This window comes from Bubalus kerabau, chromosome 11 (genome assembly GCF_029407905.1).
Source record: "Bubalus kerabau isolate K-KA32 ecotype Philippines breed swamp buffalo chromosome 11, PCC_UOA_SB_1v2, whole genome shotgun sequence".
NCBI lineage: Eukaryota > Metazoa > Chordata > Mammalia > Artiodactyla > Bovidae > Bubalus > Bubalus kerabau.
The window spans coordinates 42,081,456-42,107,717 of record NC_073634.1 but is presented as its reverse complement, the minus strand read 5'-3'; positions in this window follow the sequence as shown (position 1 = coordinate 42,107,717).

Sequence of the window (26,262 nt, the reverse complement as noted above, 5' to 3'; positions counted from 1 at the left end):
ATTAGTTTTCTAGGGCTACTGCAAGTAAACAAAGTGGCTTGAATAATATAGATTTATTTTCTCACAGATGTAGATTCTGGAAGCCCCAAATTAAGAGGTCAGCACAGTTGGTTACTTTTGAGGGTGGGAGGGAGAATCTGTTCCATGTCTTTCTTGCAGTTTCTGAACATTTGTTGGTAGGCTCACTATTCCTTAGTTTGTTGATGCATCGCTCCAATCTCTACCTTCCCTCCACATGACATTCTCTCCTCTGTATTCATGTTGTCTTCCCTCTGTGTGTTTCTATCTGTCTCTGTATTTCCTTTTTTTTTCTTTTTTTAGGTGTCATACCTTTGTTTTATTGACATTATTTAAAAAGTCTTTTTGCTTATAGTCTTGAAATAAAATACAGTTTTGTAGAAAAGGAATTCAACAGAATAATTACATGAAGAAATACAAAGGCTTATCTTTCAATGTGGCAGCATATATTTTAGGTACCCTAACATATAATTCCGGAGAAGGCAATGGCATTCCACTCCAGTACTCTTGCCTGGAAAATCCCATGGACGGAGGGGCCTGGTAGGCTGCAGTCCATGGGGTCGCTAGGAGTCGGACACGACTGAGCGACTTCACTTTCACTTTTCACTTTCATGCATTAGAGAAGGAAATGGAAATCCACTCCAGTGTTCTTGCCTGGAGAATCCCAGGGACGGGGAGCCTGGTGGGCTGCCGTCTATAGGGTTGCACAGAGTCGGATACGACTGAAGCGACTTAGCAGCAGCAACATATAATTCAGTTCAGTTCAGTTGCTCACTCGTGTCTGACTCTTTGTAACCCCATGAATCACAGCACACCAGGCCTCCCTGTCCATCACCAACTCCCGGAGTTCACTCAGACTCACATCCATCGAGTCAGTGATGCCATCCAGCCATCTCATCCTCTGGCGTCCCCTTCTCCTCTTGCCCCCAATCCCTCCCAGCATCAGAATCTTTTCCAATGAGTCAACTCTTCGCATGAGGTGGCCAAAGTACTGGAGTTTCAGCTTCAGCATCATTCCCTCCAAAGAAATCCCAGGGCTGATCTCCTTCAGAATGGACTGGTTGGATCTCCTTGCAGTCCAAGGGACTCTCAAGAGTCTTCTCCAATACCACAGTTCAAAAGCATCGATTCTTCGGCGCTCAGCCTTCTTCACAGTCCAACTCTCACATCCATACATGACCACAGGAAAAACCATAGCCTTGACTAGACGAACCTTTGTTGGCAAAGTAATGTCTCTGCTTTTGAATATGCTATCTAGGTTGGTCATAACTTTCCTTCCAAGGAGTAAGCGTCTTTTAATTTCATGGCTGCAGTCACCATCTGCAGTGATTTTGGAGCCCCCAAAAAATAAAGTCTGACACTGTTTCCCCATCTATTTCCCATGAAGTGATGGGACCGGATGCCATGATCTTCGTTTTCTGAATGTTGAGCTTTAAGCCAACTTTTTCACTCTCCACTTTCACTTTCATCAAAAGGCTTTTTAGTTCCTCTTCACTTTCTGCCATAAGGGTGGTGTCATGTGCATATCTGAGGTTATTGATTTTTCTCCTGGCAATCTTGATTCTAGCTTGTGCTTCTTCCAAACCAGCATTTTTCATGATGTACACTGCATATAAGTGAAATAAGCAGGGTGACAGTATACAGCTTTGAGGTACTCCTTTTCCTCTTTGGAACCAGTCTGTTGTTCCATGTCCAGTTCTAACTGTTGATTCCTGACCTGCATATAGGTTTCTCAAGAGGCAGATCAGGTGGTCTGGTATTCCCATCTCCTGAAGAATTTCCCACAGTTTATTGTGATCCACACAGTCAAAGGCTTTGGCATAGTCAATAAAGCAGAAATAGATGTTTTTCTGGAACTCTCTTGCTTTTTCTATGATCCAGCCAATGTTGGCAATTTGATCTCTGGTTCCTCTGCCTTTTCTAAAACCAGCTTGAACATCAGGAAGTTCACGGTTCACATATTGCTGAAGCCTGGCTTGGAGAATTTTGAGCATTACTTTACTAGCGTGTGAACATGAACATGAAGTCGCTCAGTCGTGTCCGACTCTTTGCGACCCCATGGACTGTAGCCTACCAGGCTCCTCTGTCCATGGGATTTTCCAGGCAATAGTACTGGAGTGGGTTGCCATTTCCTTCTCCATGTGAGATGAGTGCAATTGTGAGGTAGTTTGAGCATTCTTTGGCATTGCCTTTCTTTGTGATTGGAATGAAAACTGATCTTTTCCAGTCCTGTGGCCACTGCTGAGTTTTCCAAATTTGCTGGCATATTGAGTGCAGCACTTTCACAGCATCATTCTTCAGGATTTGAAACAGCTCAACTGGAATTCCATCACCTCCACTAGCTTTGTTCATAGTGATGCTTCCTAAGGCCCACTTGACTTCACATTCCAGGATGTCTGGCTCTAGGTCAGTGATCACACCATTGTGATTATCTGGGTCGTAAAGATCTTTTTTGTACAGTTCTTCTGTGTATTCTTGCCATTTCTTCTTAATATCTTCTGTTTCTGTTATGTCCATACCATTTCTGTCCTTTATTGAGCCCATCTTTGCATGAAATGTTCCCTTGGTATCTCTAATTTTCTTGAAGAGATCTCTAGTCTTACCCATTCTGTTGTTTTCCTCTATTTCTTTGCATTGATCGCTGAAGAAGGCTTTCTTATCTCTTCTTGCTATTCTTTGGGTATGTAATACCCCACTATGTAATGTATATTTGCCTTTCTAGTTAATGGTAGCTTTTGATGGTAAACTCAAGGTTCTTACCATTTCCAAAGGTTTTTAAAATTTTTTCTTCAATATGCTATATATATTTTTTTAATTGCAGTATTTTTTATATTTTTTCTTTTTTTATTTTATTTTTTAACTTTACAATATTGTATTGGTTTTGCCATATATCAACATGAATCTGCCACAGGTATACACATGTTCCCCATCCTGAGCCCTCCTTCCTCCTCCCTCCCCATACCCTCCCTCTGGGTCGTCCTAGTGCACCAGCCCCAAGCATCCAGTATTGTGCATCGAGCCTGGACTGGCGACTCGTTTCATATATGATATTATACATGTTTCAATGCCATTCTCCCAAATCATCCCACCCTCTCCCTCTCCCACAGAGTCCAAAAGACTGTTCTATACATCATCAGTGTCTCTTTTGCTGTCTCGTATACATGGTAATTGTTACCATCTTTCTAAATTCCATATATATGTGTTAGTATACCATATTGGTATGTTTCTTTCTGGCTTACCTTTTTATAAAGACAGCAGTCATATTAGATTAGGGCTCACTTGAATGACTTCATTTTAACTTTATGATCTCTGTAAAGATTAAGTTTGCAAATAAGGTCATATTCTAACTTACAGCTGGAAAGGATTTCAACATACCTTTTTGGAGGACATGGTTCAGCCCATAATATGAATGAATACAAGATCTGGTTATTGGAGAGTAAAGCAATAAGAAATACATAAATAGTTTAATACATAAAAATACAAGTTTAAAATAATAATTAATAGAAAAGAAAATGTAGTACAGATGCATAGTTATTAATATATGTGAAAATAACATGGCATTTAATGAAATGCATTTATCTTAATAAAAATTTTAAAAATATAAAAAAATACATGTAGAAATCGAAGCTCAAATACATAAAACAAAAATAACTAAAATGAAGTGTAAAATGTAGCAGAGTTATAGCCATTGCAGTAATAATATAGAAGATAGTCATCCTTTATCCCTAACAAAAGACAGTGGATCCAGACAGTAACATGGTGAGTTCTTTCCCACTATGTATCTCAACTAGTTTTAGAGCTCCACAAAATTTACATTTACAATACATTCTTATGACTGTTATCTCTTGATATATTCAATAATTCACAAGTAATATGAGACATATGTATTGAATAGTTTTATATGTTACGTAATGAACTCCTGGTAGTCACCCCTTCCCCCCAGACACATTCACAAAGTATTTCTATTTTTAAAGATGAGATGATTTACATTCCATATACTCTGTTACCAATATAAAATGATGGAAAACTTTCCAGTTCTTTCAAAAATTGTTTCATGTCATTAATAGTAAAAACCAAAAAAATTAATACAAAAGACAACACAACAGCAGAGATCAGTCTCATAAAGACAAATACAGAAATCCTAAATAAAATGAAACCCAAATTCTGCTTTATATTAAAAAATAAAGATTGTACAGTATAGTAATTGCATCTGTATCAAGTGATCTTAACATACAAAATAAACAAAACTTTCACATCTATTTATATGTTTAAAAGGCATTTACAAATTCTTCTATTCTTCAGAAAATAAGCTTATTAAAATGATAAATCATATTTATCTAAATTAATAACTACCAAATATTAAATAGAATTTATTAGAAGCATTCTTATTAATGTCAGGAACAAAGTAACCACGTCATTGGGTAAAAGAATAGTCATTTCTATAGGTAATACCTTGTATGATCATCTGCCTGGAAAATCTGTAAGATCAACTGAGAAATTCAGATTGTTCCTAGGAATTTACTAAATTAGCTGAGGTAAAATTAACTCACAATTATAGGATTTTTCTAAATGTCAGCAATGGTCAATTAGAATTTTAATTAATTAAAATATTAAATAAATTTGATTATATAAATTTAAATAAAAAATGAGAATAAACTAAAAAAGAACAATTAATTTATCAACATTATTCAATGATGTTGTCTTTTTCAAATAGTATTTTGATTATGCTCAATTTGATGATTTACAAATAGTCCCAGAAGTTTGGGATTAAATAAAATATGTGTATGTAGTGGAATTCTATATAAATTTTCAATGGTAAGACTTCTTTTGAAATTTAAAATTTTCCAGAGTAATTACAAGAATTATATGAAAATATAATTTTAAAACTTAAAAGCAAAAATAGTACCTGGATGGATTGGCCAAAAAGCAAATAAATTTCAAATTAAATTCCACTGGACGCATAGAAGGCTTCCCAGGTGGCTGAGTGGTAAAGAATCCACCTGCCAGTGCAGGAGATATGGTGTCAATCCCTAGGTCGGGAAGATCCCTGGAGGAGGAAATGGCAATTCTCTCCAGTATTCTTGCCTGAAAAATCTCATGGACGGAGGAGCCTAGTGGCCTACAATCCATCAGTTCAGTTCAATTCAGTCACTCAGTCATGTCCGACTCTTTGCAACCTCATGGACTGCACCATGCCAAGGCTTCCCTGTCCATCACCAACTCCTGGAGATCGCTCAAACTCATGTCCATTGAGTCGGTGATGCCATCCAACCACCTCATCCTCTGTCATCCCCTTCTCCTGCCTTCAGTCTTTCCCATCATCAGGATCTTTTCCAATGAGTCAGTTCTTTGTATCAGGTGGCCAAAGTATTGGAGTTTCAGCTTCAGCTTCATTCCAATGAATACTCAGGACTGATACAATCCATAGGGTTGCAAAAAGTCAGACATGACTGAATACGCACTCAGACATGTGAGGGATCATGTAATATGCTAAAATCCTTGATAGATAGGTTGCTGTTCAGTAATTAATGGAAGTTCCAGAAATTATAGAAGGATATACAATATTTGCACTGCTGCTGCTGCTGCTAAGTCACTTTAGTCGAGTCCGACTCTGTGCTACCCCATAGACGGCAGCCCACCAGGCTCCCCCGTCCCTGGGATTCTCCAGGCAAGAACACTGGAGTGGGTTGCCATTTCCTTCTCCAATGCATGAAAGTGAAACGTGAAAGTGAAGTCGCTCAGTCGTGTCTGACTCTTAGCAACCCCATGGACTACAGCCTACCAGGCTCCTCCGTCCGTGGGATTTTCCAGGCAAGAGTACTGGAGTGGGGTGCCATTGCCTTCTCCACATGTGGGTATAAAACAAAAATTATCCAAAACTCCTTTACCTTGAACAGTCTGTGTCCGTTTGTTGTCAGATGGCAGTTAATGAGACCACCATTTTCCACTGTGAAAATAGTATGAGTCCATAAAGATGTAAACCTGCAAATACCCTGGAGTCCTCAGAGCAGTTTCTGGAAAAGATAAAGAGATAGATAATTGAATCTCTATCAGAACCGCAGAGAAGAAATTTTTCACATCCTTTCTGCCTTCTTATTTCACAGTAGTTAGTTCAAATTCTAGTTAGGGGAACATTTTAAATCTCTAACTCAAAAAAAATTGAGAGCCCTATTTTTTTTTCTTTTTCTGAAATATGGTTAGCCGAGATATCACAGAGAAATACTGCTTCTCAGTGGGTATTATGAGAACTTAAAACTATGTACTAGTTTGTAGAGAAATAAAGTTTGTAGTAAAAATTTCAATTATATCATAGGAAATGCTTTAATGAATTTGAAAAAATGTGTAACATTTTTCTTCCACTTATTTTTTTTTCTAAAATTTCACACATGACCTAAAAGGGAACTTCTTCAAAGTATGTTAAGAAGTCCCAGGAAAAATATAAAGCATGTTTCTGCAATATGGATTTCTTAAATGAAGATGTCAATATTTTTGAGTCTAGTAATTATGCATGAAAAGTCTCTTATGAGATAGTTGACCAACAAGGACTCATTCTGGTTCCATATTCAAAGGAGAAGTGATGAGAAGTGGGCAGTGGAGGTGAAAGATGAAGACTGAGGGTAAAAAGCATTGGAATGAGATGCATAGAAAATAACACTGGTACTCTTCATGGAGAAAGGGATTATAGAAGTAGGCTTCCATATCTATGTTTTTCCTTTTTATTTATATCATGGAACATTTTCTTTCAAAAATAATAAGATTCTAAAGATTCATTTTTGTTTTTGTTTTTCTGGCAATGGCTTTCATTTACTGAGCACTTAATTTGCTTTTTAAGTCTTAATTCAATGATATAGATTAACACAATGAAAATGTTCTCAAATATTTTAACACTGTGGTATTAGATGAAAAGAAGGTGTCAAAAGATTTTCCAAAGCCAAAATTCAGTGTCAGAGACTATATATTATTTCTTTAGTTGTCTAGTCTCTAAGTCATGTCTTACTCTTTAGCGACCATGGACTGTAGCCCACCAGTCTCCTCTGTCCATGGGATTTTCCAGAAAAGAATACTGAAGTGGGTTGCCATTTCCTTCCTCAGGAAAACTTCCCAACACAGGAATTGAACCTGTTTCTCCTGCTTGGCAGGAAAATTCTCTACCACTGAGCATCCTGGGAAGCCATGTTACTTCTTTACCTTTTACATTTCTGAATGGTCTTTAAAATTTGGAGTACACACTGGTTATAAAGAGACAAATGAACCATAGGTTGTAGGCTAACTTCTTTAGTTTGTTTTTCCCAAGCTCTTATCCAGTCTGCTGCTGCTACTGCTAAGTCGCTTCAGTTGTGTCCGACTCTGTGCAACCCCATAGACTGCAGCCCACCAGGCTCCCCATCCCTGGGATTCTCCAGGCAAGAACACTGGAGTGGGTTGCCATTTCCTTCTCCAATGCATGAAAGTGAAATGTGAAAGTGAAGTCGCTCAGTCGTGTCCGACTCTTAGCAACCTCGTGGACTGCAGCCTACCAGGCTCCTCCGTCCATGGGATTTTCCAGGCAAGAGTACTGGAGTAGGGTGCCATTGCCTTCTCCACTTATCCAGTCTAGGCCATATTAAAATATGCTTGAGAATTTGACACTCTTCCTTGAAAATGTTTTGTTCTTGTTGTTTTGTAATAGAAAAACCTGGCCATGTAAACTTAGCATGTTTTAATGTTAGATAATTTTATATTAACTGCATAAGTTGTTTATTTGGAAATTGCATTATTCAGAATGAAGAGGGAGAAAATTCAGTACACAAAAGGAAATATGGTATTAATTGTTGAGTCAATAGATTTTAGAACACCTAAACTGCCTGCTGCTGCTGCTGCTGCTAAGTCGCTTCAGTCATGTCCGACTCTGTGCGACCCCATAGACGGCAGCCCACCAGGCTCCCCCATCCCTGGGATTCTCCAGGCAAGAACACTGGAGTGGGTTGCCATGTCCTTCTCCAATGCCTGAAAGTGAAAAGTGAAAGTGAAGTCGCTCAGTCGTGTCCGACCCTTAGTGACCCCATGGACTGCAGCCTACCAGGCTCCTCAGTCCATGGGATTTTCCAGGCAAGAGTACTGGAGTGGAGTGCCATTGCCTTCTCCAAACTGCCTATTAATTTGCAATTTAAAACATCTTATTAATGAGCAAATTAAGGTCTAATGATTTTTGACCAGCAAATTTGAACTGGAATTATTTACTCTTTCTGTTCTCAACTATATTCCTTTTTTTTCAGACAGATAAATCTTGAGAAAAACAGAAATGCAAAAGGTAATTTTCCCAAATAAACCTCCTACTTCTCATTATCCTATTCATGTCAACTTAATTAAACTTACACTATACTCTCTAGTTGGAGAAGGCAATGGCACCCCACTCTAGTACTCCTGCCTGGAAAATCCCATGGATGGAGGAGCCTGGTCGGCTGCAGTCCATGGGGTCACTGAGGGTCGGACACAACTGAGCAGCTTCACTTTCACCTTTCACTTTCATGCATTGGAGAAGGAAATGGCAACCCACTCCAGTGTTCTTGCCTGGAGAATCCCAGGGACGGGGGAGCCTGGTGGGCTGCCATCTACGGAGTCACACAGAGTCGGACACGACTGAAGTGACTTAGCAGCAGCATACTCTCTAGTATGAGCTAGAGGGGAAAATATCTTTGAAAACAAGGTTTTGTTGAGATAGTTACATTTTATTCATGTTTTTTGCATAATTAGATGATTTCATATACTAAGATTTTTTTAATAACTCTTTAATTTCTGACTTTATTTTTATATTATTATTGGAAAAATCTACCAGGCACAAACAAACTGGATTGGTGAAATATGATTAGAATCTGCCATTGACTCTCTTTTCTCTTTATCACCATTTAGGGCATCTTCTCTCCCAAAAACCCTTCCTGTGTAGTTACTTATGGAATTAAAACTGTAAATGTTTTCTTAGATTTACAGGTTATCCTTTATAATTCAGCTCTTTAAGACGAGTGTCTTCATTCTTTCAGACTGGTAAATTCCAGGGCCTTATTCTCCTTTCTACTTTGTTTTTTTCAAATGAGGCTTGGCAAAAAATCTTTTGGCCTTTTTGGCCAGATGACTTCAGTTTTCTGTCTAGGATTCTTTCTTTTCAGACATTTTGCCATTCTGAATTTCTATAATCAACACATATCAAATGAACTTAAAATGTTGACATTAGAACTGACTACGTGGTTCTCTTCAGGATTCAGTGTTGTGTTTAGAGGCTTTTCAGTGTGCCTCAGGCTTCCAGAAGGAATGCAAACATAGGACAACACTATCTGAAGCAAATTAGGATTGAAGCCTTTTTTTAATCAAGAAAGAATATGGATGAAAAGGACCTCAACAAATACCTAATCAGAATCTCTAATAATGAGAAGAAGGAAGTAGAGGTTGAGACAGATTTGGCAGGTTGGACAATATACCAGCTTTCTGGAGATCTGTCCTGAAACTGCTGCCTGAGGAGTCAAAGTATTTAGTAAGTATTTAGCTTCCCACGGTAAAGACAGATGCCCCCTAATTGTCTTTCTTGTCCAAATAGATGTGGACATTCCCAGGGAAACCAGGATATTGCCAATGATCTTTAATTAGCTGTCTCTACAGATCTAATTTATTTTCATACCATAACATTTCCCAAGTAGGACTCTAGTATCAGAAAAATAAAACAATATCTTCATTATATATGACAGTGAATTACAGAAGTAACCATGACAGCTTGGAGAGAGTAAAGTACCTGAATATACAGAAGCAATGGCATGGAATACACTGAACATGCTTTTTTTTTTATAGTGTAACCATACTTTTCAGAGTGACATTTTGTCTTTTGTTCCTTAAAAAAAGGAGATACAATTCTGAATGGCTGCAGAAAAGTTAATGCCATTCAGTTGTTATTGCAGAGTTTATTTTTTATCCAATGAGGAGTAATTTTGCATAATTATCAATTTTATTGCACAGATATATGACTACATAAGAATTCAGGTATTTTATTCAAAGCAAACATCCAGGGCTATTTGAACTCTAAGGTTTGCAGCAGTTTTATATGCCAAGCAACAGTGACAATATTAGAAATAATTCATTATAACTAATTTTTCTCCTATTCTTCAATTTAACTTGTAGTTTAGAGCACAAAAATTAATATTGTTACCAGTGTAGCATTTTCAGTAAGTCAGAGGTTCAAAAATATTGACAATAAAAATAAACATATGTGCAAAGGACCAGTAGGTAAAGAATCCCTCTCCAAATGTACACTTGCAGAACTTGCTGTTTACTTCATGAGAAATAGCTATTTACTAATTTGAGAAGTGTTAAGATCTGTTTAAAGTGTAGATAATTTTGTGTGTGTGTGCGTTTAGTCACTAAGTCACGTCCAACTCTTTGCAACCCCTTGAACTGTAGCCCACTAGACTCCTCTGTCTGTGGGTTTTTCCAGGCAAGAATACTGAAGTGGGTTGCCATTTCCTTCTCCATGGATCTTCCTGACCCAGGGAACAAACTCACATCTGCTTGGCAGGTGGATTCTTTACCACAGAGCCACTTGTACATTCTATAAAATAAAATAACTGGTCAATCTTTTCTAATCCCCACATAATGGTATTTTGTATCTTAATATTTCTCCCAAATTACAAAAGACACAAAAAACAGTTTTATAAAATGTTATTGAGAAGACATTGTTCTTTTAAGCACAATAATTTAATTCTATTAAATCAGTTCCCCTGCTCTGAAGCTATTATTCTAAATGAAAGAAGTCAGATTATATAAACTTTAGAAGTAGATCATTAATGTTCCCATTTTTTTATGATTTGATACTGCATTTCATGAAATGCATGCAGCTGCATTTGACAGCTGCAATATGTATCACATGTATATGTAAAAAGCACTGCATTTGCTATCATTTCTTTCACTCTACATGACAGGTTCATCCCCCCCCCCCTTCCCTTTCAACTAGCATAAGTGTTTTTATAAACTGTAAAAAAAATTCTGTGAAAATAATTTTAAGAGCTTGAGCATGGTTTCTATGGTGATATAAAACACTTTACTGGTATAGATTTACCATAATATAGGAAAATTCAGTTGCTGACTTTCATGCACATTATTTATTTGACTTGAATTACCAAGAACTCTACTCTGTGTTTAATAGGACATGGTTTAATAAGCCCATGTAATTCATGTATCATATCCTTTTGGATACTTTATTTTTTTTTCTGATTTCAGCAATATTGTATTGAATTTTTTCAGTGATTAAAGCAAACAATTCAAAGCAATATTAAGCTCAAATCAATAATTAGTTTCAAAGAACAGTTAATAACTCAGCAACTAGAAGAGGGCATGGTAGGTTTTCAAAAAATATTTAAATGAATGAGTGTTATGCAACTCACTTTAGTAGTGATAGTCTCAGTTCAAAGAAATTTTAAGAGTCTAAATTTAAGCTAAGTGAAATGAGTCTCTGCTTTTCCAGAATAATATGTGGCAAGCAATAATCGATAAATTGCACCAAATAAAGTTTATTCCTCCTAGAGTAACAGCACATATTACTATTTAATTAAATATATATACAAACTTATACCAACACTTTATATTAATTTTAAAAGGTGAACAGCAGTTTTTAGAAGTAAGTAGGTTCTTGTTGGTTTTATGTGAAATTAGATGTTTGTATACTAGTTGGCTGAATGAATATTCAAGTGAACTTTTATTAATGATGATTTTCTTTTTCTAAAACTGTTTTAGATTTAAGAAAGATTTAAGAAGATTTAAGAAAATTCTAAGAATCTCTTCAAATGAGTAAAATTAACTACATTTTAACCTACCTCATTAGTTTCTTTGTGAATATAGCTGGAAATAGCTGAAGTTGTAACTTTTTTGGTGTAGACTATATCCCCATGAAATACTTTAAAATCTGTAACATTTTTTCTTTTCCTTTTCCTTTCCTTTCTCCTTCCTCCCTCCCTCCCTTCCTTCTTTTCTCCCTCCCTCACTTCCCTTCCTTCTTCCTTTCTTTCCTTCCATCTGGCAGTTGAATTGTGAAATGTCAGGGAAACTCAGACAAAACTGCTTGGTTTCTATAACTAATGTCTTGAATGTGTGGTAAAAGTACTTCTATTATAGATCTGCTCTATTTGTTATAGAACCATTTAGCAATTGTGTAGAAAAAACACACTCATTCTGCTGAGATCATTTCTAATCTTCTTTTCCACCTGTATTCTCAGACATTTCAGCATATATGCTTGGAGAAAAAGAAACGAGTACCTAAATTAGTGCAGAACAAACGGTGTCTTACTGTTGCCAGTATCTCAGGAGCTGAGTGACCAGTCTGATACCACAGGTCAAGTTAAGGAAACAGAAAGGATAAAAGCTCATTGTTGCAAATGTATTTTATTGGCTATGCCAATAAATCAATCCTGAATATTCATTGGAAGAACCGATGCTGAAGCTAAAACTCCAATACTTTGGCCACCTGATGCGAAGAACTGACTCATTGAAAAAGACCCTGATGCTGGAAAAGATTGAAGGTGGGAGGAGGGGATGACGGAGGATGAGATGGTTGGATGGCATCACCAATTCAATGGACATGAGTTTGAGTAAACTCCAGGAGTTGGTGATGGACAGGGAGGCCTGGCATGCTGCAGTCCATGCAGTTGCAGAGAGTTGGACATCCTGAGCAACTGAACTGAACTGATGCCAATAATTCAATAAATATCTTCTTATCTAGGACAGGTGTATGCATTGGGACAGGGGCTTCCTTTGGAAGGATACAGGACCCAGCAGTACTCTGATAGCCTACTAGGCATCGGGGGATTATGTGTCTGCCAATACTTAGGATATTGAGAAAAAGAAAAACCATTTTACTGCATAGTTAAGTACGTCATTGAACATGAAAAAGGGATTCTAAAGCCAGAGCGATCAGAACATTGCAGGAAAAAGACATAAGAGACTATCCGGTTTTTTCCTGGTGGAGAGAGAAAGATAATAGAATAGAAGTCAAAGGCAGTGGTTTTCAATTGTTAGTTGTTAGCATCATGTGGTAAACTTTAAAATAATACGTATTCCTGAGTCCCACATCAGACCAATTGAGTTACAAACTCTGGGGTGAGTCCCTGGAATTAATTAGTCTTTAAAAAGTCTACCTGAATGATTATAGTGTGCAACAAAAGCTACAAACATTTTTGAGGCCACTGGTCAATATCATTTTTATTCATGATATGGGATATACACTTGGTCATTAGTAAATTTGACATTATTTATTAGTGCATTTCCTCTGGTTTGTTATGTTGTATTGTGTTACTGCATATTACCTGGTTTTTTGAACATCTGAATGGATGAGGGTATATTTGACTCTAAGTAATTAAACTTTATATAATTTGTTGGCTTTGCTGCCCTACTATAACAATTGTATTTAAATGACTTGCAGTGGTCTGATGATAACTTATAAGCATCATATTTCCAGATTACGCACAAACTTTCCTCAACTGTTGTAATCTATGGAATCCACAAAAATAGTTAATTTAGGATGCAGTGTAATTTCTGCCATTGAATAATTCACAGCTTCCTTATGCGGGTCCCAGGAAGGGGTTACAAACACATTACAAGACATTGATCCCCTCTGTTCCCTTAGGGACAAAGTGAAGCTTAAGTGCCTATAGCTGTCTCATCTTATATCTCTGTCTGTAAATAAGTTCAAATCTCTTTCAAAGACAGTCTGATCAGAGAAGTCTAAAGATAAAACCCATAGTCAATAGGTACAAAGAGAATGAATTAATTTGCTGCCCTCCTTTACTATTAGTAAGGCCCAAAGAGAAGCTGTCCTATCTAACATCTACCTTAGCTTCAACTACCTAGGGTTCAACTGCCCAGTGAGTATAATGGGCCTGATGAGATGCTAGAAGAGCATCAAGGAACCCAGGAACAGTAAGTGCAGGCTGAGCTAAGGCTGATGGGGAAGGTGACCGTGGGGTAGTGAGGAGCTGCTGGCAGATACAGATCTTGGCAGCAGCCAACTTTAATCTCCTTCATGTTTATTAAATATGTGTATGTACATGTTTGTGTGTGTTTTACCCACGCTGGGTTCCCTAGAGAAGCCTCCCATTTGCCTTCAGTTTGCATTAGCTTACCATAAAAATATTACCACTTTCTGCATACCATGACAAGAAAAAAATTGAGAAGCACTAATGAAGTTTAATTTTGAATATATCAGAAGCAATATGAACAACACAAATTGACACAGTCAAGGTAATAGAGTTACTGTTTTCCTAGTCTATAATTTTGAAGAGTATATTTCCAATTTACTTCATCATCTTTCTACTATGAAACGAGTGCATCATTGACTTTTTGGAGGATCAGTAAACTCAGCACCTTATAGATCTTTGGTCTTAATAGAGATCCAGTTTAAATGGAAAAAGAGTATGTCAAGGCTGTATGTTATCACCCTGCTTATCTAACTTATATGCAGAGTACATCATGAGGAACGCTGGACTGGAAGAAACACAAGCTGGAATCAAGATTGCCGGGAGAAACATCAATAACCTCAGATATGCAGATGACACCACCCTTATGGCAGAAAGTGAAGAGGAGCTAAAAAGCCTCTTGATGAAAGTGACAGTGGAGAGTGAAAAAGTTGCCTTAAAGCTCAACATTCAGAAAACGAAGATCATGGCATCCGGTCCCATCACTTCATGGGAAGTAGATGGGGAAACAGTGGAAACAGTGTCAGACTTTATTTTTGGGGGCTCCAAAATCACTGCAGATGGTGACTGCAGCCATGAAATTAAAAGACGCTTACTCCTTCAAAGGAAAGTTATGACCAAGCTAAATACCATATTCAAAAGCAGAGACATCACTTTGCCAACAAAGGTCCATATAGTCAAGGCTATTGTTTTTCCTGTGGTCATGTATGGATGTGAGAGTTGGACTGTGAAGAAGGCTGAGCGCTGAAGAATTGATGCTTTTGAACTGTGGTGTTGGAGAAGACTCTTGAGAGTCCCTTGGACTGCAAGGAGATCCAACCAGTCCATTCTGAAGGAGATCAGCTCTGGATTTCTTTGGAAGGAATGATGCTGAAGCTGAAACTCCAGTACTTTGGCCACCTCATGCGAAGAGTTGACTCATTGGAAAAGACTCTGATGCTGGGAGGGATTGGAGGCAAGAGGAGAAGGGGACGCCAGAGGATGAGATAGCTGGATGACATCACTGACTTGATGGACGTGAGTCTGAGTGAACTCAGGGAGTTGGTGATGGACAGGGAGGCCTGGCGTGCTGCGATTCATGGGGTCGCAAAGAGTTGGACATGACTGAGGGACTGAACTGAACTGAACTGAACTGAACTATCAAATACATCTAAAGAAAAAAATACACCTAAGTATCATAACATATTATATATTAATTATATTTTATAATGATAGAGTACATAATGAATCATATAATGGATTGGAAAGAGTTTTCTGGAGTGATTAGATGTTTGAAGTCAGGAAAGTAAGCAATCAGAAATAAGACTACTACTTGTAGTGCTATTCAAAGTTGATTCATTTACTCTTAATGTCATCTAAATTTTAATTGACAAGTATAGAAAATTTTGAACCAACTTTGGGGTAGACTAATGATCAGTATTTGTCTTAGAAGATTTTTATAATAATCTGTTAAAAAAAACTTTAAAAGGAATAACTAAGAACTTCATCAACTTGATTAATTCAATTCAGCTCAACAGTTATTTATTGAGTGTCTCTTAAGGGAACAGAACATGAAATGTTCATAAGCCTTGATAACATGATTTACCAAACATATTATGAATTGTGTTATACAAAGAGTTGTATAATAGGTAGGACAATGACTTATTTTTCCCAGATAATTCCACTTGTGAGGCAGAAACAAGTCTACTAATAGTTGAAACCAGATAAAGCCTTTTATTGCCTTACATTTTATTTCTCTAGAGAAATTGGCCTATTGTTATTTGCACAATCTCAGATTTTTTTTTCAATTGTGTCAGTTAAGACGTAGGCCTCCACAAAATGAATATAGGTTTAAGTTTGGCTTCGTACTTTCACTCTTTGTGCCTAATTCCCCTCTTCTCTGACTCCTCCAACAATTACGAGCCTACTACCTATGAGACCTTATGGCCAAATCAGCTTTGAGGTAAAGACACACAATTAGTCATACATGCTTTAGCTGACTTTATAACAACATGTTAGTTTTACCATTGACAATTATATTTTTAAATCTATCTTTACAAATGAAAGTGTCTATATAGATACAGAGAACAAAAAAGTGGTTGCCAGAGGAGATGGAAAAAATAGGTGAGAGAGACTAAGAGGTATAAACTTTTAGGTACAGAATAAATGAGTTGTGTGTATGAAATGTAGTGCAGAGAATATATAGTTAATAATAATGCAATGTCTTTGTATAGTAACAAATAGTAACTAGACTTATTGTGTTGATCATTTTAAAGTGTATAGAAATATTGAATCACAGTTTGTACACCAGGAACTAACATAAAGTTTTAGGTCAATTATAATTCAAAAATAAACCAACTCACAGGGAAAGAGATTGGATTTGTGATTACAAGAAGTGGCAGGTGAGGGAGGTAGAATTAAATGAAGACAGTCAGTAGATACAAACTTCCAGTTGGAAGATAAATACTAGGGATGTAATGTACACCATGATAGATATAATTAACACTGCTACACACACACACACACACACACACGCATGCATATATATCAAAATTGTTAAGAGAATGAATCCTGGGAGTTCTCATCACAAAGAAAAAATGTTTTTTGTTTTTTTTCCTTGGATTATGAATGTTCACTAAACATCATTGAATAGTGTATGTAACTCAAATAATGATACTGTATTCCTTAAATTTACACAGTGCTGTGTGTGAATTATGTTGCAATAAAACTTGAAGGAAACAATGAAATAAGGTATTTTTTAAACAGCTTACACCTAGTTAAAAAAACTGAATTTAAAAATTCTCATAAAGGGCTTTCTTTGCATTTAAATTCATGGTTATCTTGGCTCAACAATTCCAAAAAATAGAAAAGCATATGTTTATCCAAGGAATATCTGGTTACAAGCTATTATTTAAGAGTAAAATACTATACAAATCTAAACAGCATGTAACTTAGTTTAAATATACATATTTTAATCAATAATACTTTGTACTCTTCACAATTGGTAATTGATTTACTTGAAAATAAAACATATTGCTCATTTAAAAATTCTTTAAGTTAATTTGTAAAGAAGAATCAAATGTTCTTCCTGCCAAAAATAACTTTCAATCAAAAACCATCCTTTTTCAAGCTGCTTTATAATAATTTACATATTTTGCTAATATGTAAATTAGCAAAGGAAAATTACCCTTCCAGTAAGTACCTTTTGTTGAGACAGAAACCACATGTAGACATTATTTCCTAAGGCAGTGTACTTCCAAACACTTAAAAAGATCCATGAGTTCTTGATATATGATAAGCTAGTTATTTGTACTAAAGACCTCAAGAACATTATAAAATACTTAATAATTTTCAGCTTTGCAAATAAAATTTACTTGCTAATGGTTACCTACTAATCATGTTGTAGCTACAGAAATATTCGTGTAAATACTATGCTCCTTTGTAGGAGAAATAAAAGACAATTCAAGAATCTAAAAATTAGTAGCACTATCATTCTATTAGTTTGTTACTTTAAGAAAAATGTGAAGTAAATTGTTTTTTGTTTTGTTTTTCAGACAGCGGGTGAGGGTTAGGCTGCAGCTGGAGAGGAATCCTGGCAGGCCTCCCTCACTTCCTTCTCTTTCCTCCATTCCATAAACCTACTATGTGCTGAATACTTAATCTCTACACCCTTCATTTCCTCAACTGAAGGGATGGGACAGTGCTGGCCAACCAGGCACCCAATACCCCTTGTCACCCAACAAAGACGGTACTCCAAACATGGCAGCCTGCCTGAGACCTGTAGCTCTCTTGCAGAGCTGTTTCCCCAAAGAAGAGGGCATCTGGCAGCGAGTTCCTGCGTCCTAGTCTCCCCAGGATCCCTTGCGACCAGCTCCCTCCCAGAGGCGCTGGGTAGGACCCTCGGGCTGGAGGCACCGCAGGGTTTGTGGAGGCCTGAAGGCTGGCAGAGGCACTCAGCCCCACCCACATGAAAAGTCCAGTGTGCTCCACCTGCCAGCTGCCTCGAGCTAGCTTTTAACTCCACAGCTTAGCCTCCATGTCCCCCAAGAGCCAGCCTTCAAAGTGGCCTAGTAAGTGGGCTCTCACATTTATGGAGTTCCTCCGCCAGATTGAGTGGCCCATATATGGGTGCCCACTGTTTTCCCAACCAGGTTGGTAAGGCGATGGGCACCAAGGCTCTACTGACCGCTGGTCTCTAATTCTTGCCTGACATAGACATTCCCTGCCCAAGGAACTGTTTGATTTATGTTGAGGTTTCAGTGTGGGGGTTCTGCTGACTGGGAAAGGTGGGGTTTCAGCTACTCCTGCCAGTTTGATGGAGGTTTTCAAGAATGTAAACTCCATAAGAGCAGAGACCTTGTCTGAGCCACTGTTGTATCTCCAGTGTCTTCCACAGTGTCTGGCACACGGTGGGTGCCCAGTGTACCTCACATTTCAGGCGTTGTGCTAAGCTTTTGCATACACTGCCTTATCTAATCCTATGCACTGTGAGGATGGCGGAGTAGAAGGACATGCACTCATCTTCTGCGAGAACTCAGATTTTTTACATTACATTACATTTACATTTACATTACAACTCGCTCCTGAAAAACCATCGATAGGAGAATGTTAGTGAGTGTTAGTCATTCAGTCCTGTCCGACTTTTTGCAACCCCATGGACTGTAGCCCAGCAGGCTCCTCTGTCCATGGGATTCTCCAGGCAAGAATACTGGAGTGAGTTGCCATTTCCTTCTCCAGGGCATCTTCCCAAACCAGGGATCGAACACGGCTCTCTCACGCTGCAGGCAGACTCTTTACCCACTGAGCCACCAGGGAAGCCCCAGGAGAATGTTGGATCCCACCAAAAAAAAGATATCCAAGGGAAAAGGAGAAGCCCTAGTAAGAAAATCACATTTAGAATCAAACCCCATATGTGTCAGAGATGCTCAGAGGGCTCAAAAAAAACCTTGTGTGTGTCAGGAACCAGGAGGAAGGAGGTAATGAATCTTCATTATAGCCTCCATAGTTCGGTCTCAGGTCAAACAACAGGGAGGGAACACAGCCCCACCCATCAACAGAAAATTGGATAAAAGATTTAATGAGCATGGTCCTACTCATCAGAACAGCACCCAGTTTCCCCCACAGTCAGTCTCTCCCATCAGGAAGATTCTATAAGCCTCTTAACCTTAGCCATTAGAGGGTGGACAGAATGAAAACAACAATCACAGAAAACTATTCAAACTGATCACATGGCCAATGGCCTTGTATAAATCAATGAAACTATGAGCCATGCTCTGTAGGGCCACCCAAGATGGATGGGTCATGGTGGACAGTTCTGACAAAATGTGGTCCACTGGAGAAGGAAATAGCAAACCACTTCAATATTCTTGCCTTGAGAACCCTGTGAACAGAATGAAAAGGCAAAAATATAGGACAATGAAAGATGAACTCACCAGGTCAGTAGGTGCCCAATATGCTACTGGAGAAGAATGGAGGAATAACTTCAGAAAGAAAGAAAACATGGAGCCAAAGCAAAAACAATACCCAGCTGTGGATGTAACTGGTGATGTAAGTAAAGTCCGATGCTATAAAGACCAATACTGCACAGGAACCTGGAAACTTAGGTCCATGAATCAAGGTAAATTAGGAGTAGTCAAACAGGAGATGGCAAGAGTGAACATCAACATTTTAGAAACCAGTGAACTAAAATGGACTGGAATGGGTGAATTCAATTCAGATGACCAGTATATCTACTACTGTGGGAAAGAATCCCTTAGAAGAAATGGAGTAACCCTCATAGTCAACAAAAGATTCCAAAATGCAGTATTTGGGTGCAATCTCAAAAATGACAGAATGATCTCTGTTCGATTCCAAGGCAAACCATTCAGTATCACAGTAATCCAAGTCCATGCCCCAACCACTAATGCTGAAGACGCTGAAGTTGAATGGTTCTATGAAGACCTACAAGACCTTCTTGAACTAACACCCAAAAAAAGATGTCTTTATCATCATAGGGGATGGGAATGCGAGAGTAAGAAGTCAAGAGATAACTGGAGTAACTAACAAATTTGGCCTCGGAGTACAAAATGAAGCAGGGCAAAGGCTAACCGAGTTTTGCCAAGAGAAAACACTGGTCATGGCAAACACCCTCTTCCAACAGCACAAGAGAAGACTCTACACATGGACATTACCAGATGGTCAATACCGAAATCACATTGATTATATTCTTTGCAGCCAAAGATGGAGAACTCTATACAATCAGCAAAAACAAGACTGGAAGCTGATTGTAGAACAAACAGATCATGAACTCCTTATTGCAAAATTCAGAGGTAAATTGAACAAAGTAGGGAAAACGATTAGATCATCCAGGTATGACCTTAATCAAATTCCTTATGATTATACAGGGAAAAGACAAATAGATTCAAGGGATTAGATCTGATAGACAGAGTGCCTGAAGAATTATGGACAGAGGTTTGTGACATTTTACAGGAGCTTGTCGTCAAGACCATACCCAAGAAAAAGAAATGAAAAAAAGCAAAATGGTTGTCTGGGGAGGCCTTACAAATAACTGAGAAAAGAAGAGAAGCTAAAGGCAAAGGAGAAAAGGAAAGATAACACCCATTTGAATAAAGAGTCCTGAAGAATAGCATCTTAGTAACTGACTATGGTGTTAATCTATTTGATTTGCTGAAGCCAGCTTGTACTGCATCACAAGAACTGATGAGTGAATTTCAGGGAAATTTGAAAGCTATCAATTTGATAGATGAAAATTGTTTATAATGGGAGTATTTACTCCATATAAGTCACCAAATTCTACAAATATGTATCTTTTTAACTTTCAGAGAAATGGAAGTTAAACATTTGTCAGCTCCACAATGTTTATCTTCTATTTCTCCATTACATTTTATTCCAATTAACGTTTTTACCTAAAGAGGAAAGGGACTGTCAAATCTTTATGGGCATGGCATTTGTATCATAGAATTACTTTAACATGAAGATATCTGGTTATAGTCAATGAATATAGCTTGATTAAGCTGCTTGATGCATTTCCATGGGATGAAAGTAGTACATCTTGCAATGTATTAGCAAGGTCAGTTAATCAAACAAATTTTTTTAATTAATTTTACCTTTTCCTTATAGCTTCTGTCAAGTTAGCTGAGGAACTTCTTGTAGTTCAATATCAGATCAGATCAGATCAGTCGCTCAGCCGTGTCCTTTGCGACCCCATGAATCGCAGCACGCCAGGCCTCCCTGTCCATCACCAACTCCTGGAGTTCACTCAGACTCACGTCCATCAAGTCAGTGATGCCATCCAGCCATCTCATCCTCTGTCGTCCCCTTCTCCTCTTGCCCCCAATCCCTCCTAGCATCTCTCATTTTCCAATGAGTCTACTCTTCGCATGAGGTGGCCAAAGTACTGGAGTTTCAGCTTTAGCATCAGTCCTTCCAAAGAACACCCAGGACTGATCTCCTTTAGAATGGACTGGTTGGATCTTCTTGCAGTCCAAGGGACTCTCAAGAGTCTTCTCCAACACCACAGTTCAAAAGCATCAATTCTTCGGCGCTCAGCCTTCTTCACAGTCCAACTCTCACATCCATACATGACCACAGGAAAAACCATAGCCTTGACTAGACGAACCTTTGTTGGCAAAGTAATGTCTCTGCTTTTGAATATGCTATCTAGGTTGGTCATAACTTTCCTTCCAAGGAGTAAGCGTCTTTTAATTTCATGGCTGCAGTCACCATTTGTAGTGATTTTGGAGCCCAGAAAAATAAAGTCTGACACTGTTTCCACTGTTCCCCCATCTACTTCCCATGAAGTGATGGGACCGGATGCCATGATCTTCGTTTATGCTAATTATAAGAATTAAAAATAAAATCTAATTAATTTATCTGTTGGACATGATAAAAAATAATTTTCTGCTTGGTAAGTGTATTTATCTTAGCACTGAGTTTGTAATTACTTTTAAGTAACTGTGTTATTTTCATTTACTAAATTAAGCAGTAAATGTAATGTTACTACTGTCCCTAGGAAAATCTCTAAATACATGGGATAGATTTAAGAGTGAATTTGAATGAAATATTATGTGATTTTGAATAATCATAAAGCATTTGGTAGCTTTAGATTAACCCTTTCCAGATGATATTCTTATCAATTTATTTTATTACATAGAAAAGGATAAATTAATTGAAAGACTAACTAAATGGTCAGCTTTTCTTTTTAACTTTGAAATAATATTAAAATTAAAACTTATGAACTTGTTTCAAATGTTATTCAAGATGCTATCCATATTTCTAACAACTCAGTGAGATGAGATAGCTACTAATTTTCTTTCCAAAATAGACAAAAGAGAGTATTCTGTTTTACATATATGCATTACTTGGTAAATGAGTATCAATATTAGAAAAAAGATCTCTTCTAACTCCAAAGTCTTACTGTTAAATATCATCTATATATTTGTAGCTGTATGTCTATATACATACACATATATACAATTGATCCTTGTACTTGAAATAGACTAAAGGCACCCACCCCTATGCAATCAAAAATCTGGGCAGAACTTTATAGTCAGGCCTCATATCTGCAATTCTGCATCCTGTATTCACCCAACTGTGGATCATGTATTGTAGCATTTATTGAAAAATAAAATATAAATGAACGCATGCAGTTCAAACCTATGTCATTCAAGAGTCAACTGCAAATAGATAGATATATATAGATATATTTGGTTTTGCCTTTAAAAGGGAAACTATTTTAAAACAAGGATAACATTGTTATCATTTATACATTCTGAGTCTGTTGTATATTTAAAGTGCTTTCAGACTTTGCCTGCTCAATTGAGGCAGAGATCACCAAATTCTATCAACTATTCTTAGTAACAGAATAATTATCTTTTTTGGCACAGCAGTATCTAGTTAAAAATTCATCATTTTCAAAGTTCCTTTGCAGCTAAGTATAATGATGCAACCAAATTCTAGCAAATAACTTAAGCAGAAATTCTTTGGGACTTTAGAAAAACTGAAATAGTGGAGCAAGAAAGATTAAAGGAATATGGTTCCCTAAGGAAGATGGGGCTGCCATGCTCATTCTGTTTTATCCATGCCTGGCTGTTTTTAATGTAAAAAAAGAAACTACCTTATTTAAGTTATTGTTTAATTAACCTCTGTTGTTCATACCTGAATGAAATTTCTAACATGTGTAGTCATATTTTTCATTTTTCAGTTTCCCATTATTGTGATACCTCATATCTTAAAAATGTGCCATTTAGACTGACAAGTCATTTAGTTAGGTTATAGTTATCTCCAAAGAGCACAGAACAACTGGACAAAAATGTGGAAAAAAATCTAGTGCTTTAATATGATAGTGAAAAATATTTACACAACTCTTTCTTCCAGTAATAGCACCCTTTCCCTGCCTCTCTTACCAGCTTTTGCAGATCTGTTCCTGTCTCATTCAGACACCTCCAGGTGGGAGGTGTCATCATCTTTTAAGTGACTCCACTTCCCTGGTCATGCTCTACTATTTATTCCCTCACCCAAACTAGAGTATTAATTGCAACGTTTCTTCCTGATTTGTCCGGGTAGTTTGCACAAAGACCCAACCAGAATTCAGAGTTTTATGAAAAGTGATTTTGAATTGATACTAAGAGCCATTGCCTTTCTTGTACTGAAACTGGAAAACATGAGGCAAGACAGTAATAACCATGATTCTAATGTTAAATGAAACCAGTATAAAAGAAAAAAATGGAATAGAACAGACAGAGTGACTCACAAAGAATGTCCAGTGGCTTTGGGGCTACAGTGACCGATCATCCCTGAAGCCCTTATTATTGTTCACTTGTATGAGTCGATAATTCTCCCATTAGGCTAATTTTGGCTCATTTTAATTTCACACATTTTGCAACCAAAAGTCCTGATCTACAACTTGTATCCACAAGATACAAGTTATGTATCTTTATTAAAATAATTCAGTTGGTGTTGTGATATTCGACCTTGGGCAACCAAAATGTATATAACTTCTTGTGTGAGTGATATAGCTTCTTGTGTGAATGATATAGCTTCTTGTGAGACTCTTACACTAATTCTTTGTATACACTCTTTTCCTACTCCCAAGACAAACTTGAGACCTACACATCCTCAAAATATGAATAAGGTACATTCATAGCAAGCATTTTAATATTTCAAAAACAATTATACCTTGTTGGAAGAGAATACAAAAGACAGCTTCTTATTTGAATGAACAGTATATTAGAATCATGTATGCTCTCAAGAAACTTATAGTGTACAGAAAGTGATACACCAGATAAGATGAACACATGAGTATATTTTCTCAGGAAGGAAGAGAAAGCCCGGGATTACAAGAATTTAAGTTCAACAATGACGACATTGGGAAACAACACCCTTTTCCGGTCTTCTTTCTGAAACGTAAAGATTTGGTAGAATAACATGCTGAATGTTCTTAAAACCTCAGAAAGTAATCTCTGTTCTTCTAGATTCTCTGTGTATCTAGGGACTCAGAAAAGAATATGCTCTCTGTTTATGTAATTCCTCAGAACATTAATTATTAGACCCCATTTATCAGCATTTTGCACTGAAAAAAAAAATGAGAGTGGAAATTAAGTCATTATCTTCCTCCCTTATTATATATTTTCTTTCTCCCTTTTATTTTTTTACCAATATACTGTCTAAGATGCAATATTTTTATGATGAGATATATTAAATGTGGTTTTGGTACACCCACCCATTCAACAGAAGCAACATTTTAAGGTTTTAATTATGTTTAAGTTAGATCTGGATATATTTTTGTTTATGTGCTTTCTAAAGCATGCCCCACTTTATTTTATATACTTTCTAATTTATGTCCTGCTTTATTTTGAAAAGGATACAAATGACTTAGGAATATGTACAAAATGTAGCAACATAAAGTAAGTTTAAAAAAGTAGGAAAATGAAGAATAAATTATATTAAACAAGGGCCCAGGAACTGGAGCCTGACTAGTTCCCAGTATCCGTGCCATCATGTCAAATGCACTTAACAAGGAGTAGCCTTTCTGTTTGACATACATTCTTGAAAATCCAAGAGAAGGAGGGGAAAATAATTTATATTTTTGTTGTCCAATAGAGTAGTCACTAACCACATGTGACATAGACACTTGAAATGTGGCTAGTCCAAATTGAAAATGCACTCTGAATTTCAGACTAGAATTAAAAAAGATTGTAAATATCTCACTAGTAAGGTTTATAGAGATTACATATTTAATTAACATATTTTTGGTATATTGTGTTAAACAGAATATATTCTTAAAATTAATTTTGCCTATGTTTCTTCACTTTTAGAGTGGCTAGTAAAGTTTTTGAAATTACCTAGTGGCCTACAATAACAATTCATTATATTTCTTTATGACAGCACTGGTCCATATAGTAAAATAATTTCATTGCTCTAGGAAATCACCACTATTCCTAATGCAGACAGTCCTCACTTTGCATAGTTCTGATATGCACGGATTTCAGTTTCCATTAGTTGCTGCTAAGTCGCTTCAGTCGTGTCCAACTCTGTGCGACCCCATAGACGGCAGCACACCAGGCTCCCCCGTCCCTGGGATTCTCCAGGCAAGAACACTGGAGTGGGTTGCCAATAACATGATCCAAATTGTAGTTACTGTGGTATATTAACTATGAGCATCCTCCTTGCTCTCTATTGTGTTGACAGATTGTAGATAATTACTTTTCAGCTCATGTAACAGCTCTTTGCCAACAAAGGTCCATCTAGTCAAGGCTATGGTTTTTCCAGTGGTCATGTATGGATGTGAGAGTTGGACTGTGAAGAAAGCTGAGTGCTGAAGCATTAATGCTTTTGAACTGTGGTGTTGGAGAAGACTCTTGAGAGTCCCTTGGATTGCAAGGAGATCCACCAAGTCCATCCTAAAGGAGATCAGTCCTGAGTGTTCATTGGAAGGACTGATGCTGAAGCAGAAACTCCAGTACTTTGGCCACTTGACTCAAAGAGCTGACTCCTTGGAAAAGACTCTGAAGCTGGGAAAGATTGAAGGCAGGAGGAGAAGGGAACAACAGAGAATGAGATG